The sequence below is a fragment of the Arachis ipaensis genome, chromosome B07 (assembly GCF_000816755.2).
Source record: "Arachis ipaensis cultivar K30076 chromosome B07, Araip1.1, whole genome shotgun sequence".
In the NCBI taxonomy this organism is placed as follows: domain Eukaryota; kingdom Viridiplantae; phylum Streptophyta; class Magnoliopsida; order Fabales; family Fabaceae; genus Arachis; species Arachis ipaensis.
The window spans coordinates 31,086,880-31,087,905 of record NC_029791.2 but is presented as its reverse complement, the minus strand read 5'-3'; positions in this window follow the sequence as shown (position 1 = coordinate 31,087,905).

Below are 1,026 nucleotides of genomic sequence, written 5' to 3'. Positions count from 1 at the left end.
TCTACCATTAATTTTTTAACTATCAATAATTATTCAAAATTTTATTATCTATTTTATCCTTTAATTTTATACCATACTTTTATATTTTTCTATCTCTTTCTTTTCGTTACTTTTTTCACTGTCTCTGTCACTTTCTCTCCCTCTTCTCCCTCCCTCTATCACCATCGCCTATATTAGCAACAAATTTTCTTTGTCTTCTATTTTCTTATTCATCTCTACTCCTGCTCTGAAATCATTCGCCTAGTTGCAGATAGAAACACTTCTAGAGGATATTACAAGTTATAATTTCACTAATTCTATTTGGAGAAGTTTAGTACCTCCACAAATTGAGTTATTTACCTAGTTTGTGTTAGTTGGTAGAGTCAATACTAAGGAGAGATTACGTAGGTTAGGCGTTATTGATCAGCATGATAGTGTGTGCGTTTTAGGTAAAAAAAGATGTTGAGGACTTTTACCACTTGTTTCTTCATTGTGAGTTTACTTGACAGGTGTGGTGTGCGTAGTTGTTTGACTATGATAGATTGTGGGCTATTACAGGGACAATTAAGCAACACTTTGAGAACGGAATAGAAGTAGCTGTTAGAAAGGAGGAGCGAAATAGGTGACTATTTATTTATTTATTATTATTATTTTTTTTGCTATCATTTGGCACATATGGATGGAAAAGAATAACAGAATCTATAAGAGTCAAGAAGTAGGAGTGGCGGAAGTTATTAATAGGTCACTTAGGAACTACTAAACTTCCATCACCGTTAGACTCTACTTCAACCTTTGTCTTTATGCAAGCTACTTCAATTCGTATCGAATCAATTTGAGTAATCGAGTTCTTATATAGTTTTCAAATAATCAAAAAAATATTTCTAGAAAAAAAAGCAAAATCCTGATATTATGATCAATGACAATAATATATTATTTTAAAACGGATAGCATTTTAGAGTTAAGCATAGCGATGTGACATCTTTTAATGATAATTTTTATGTTTTTCTTCTCCACGTCATTTATAAAAAATATTATATATATTTTAAT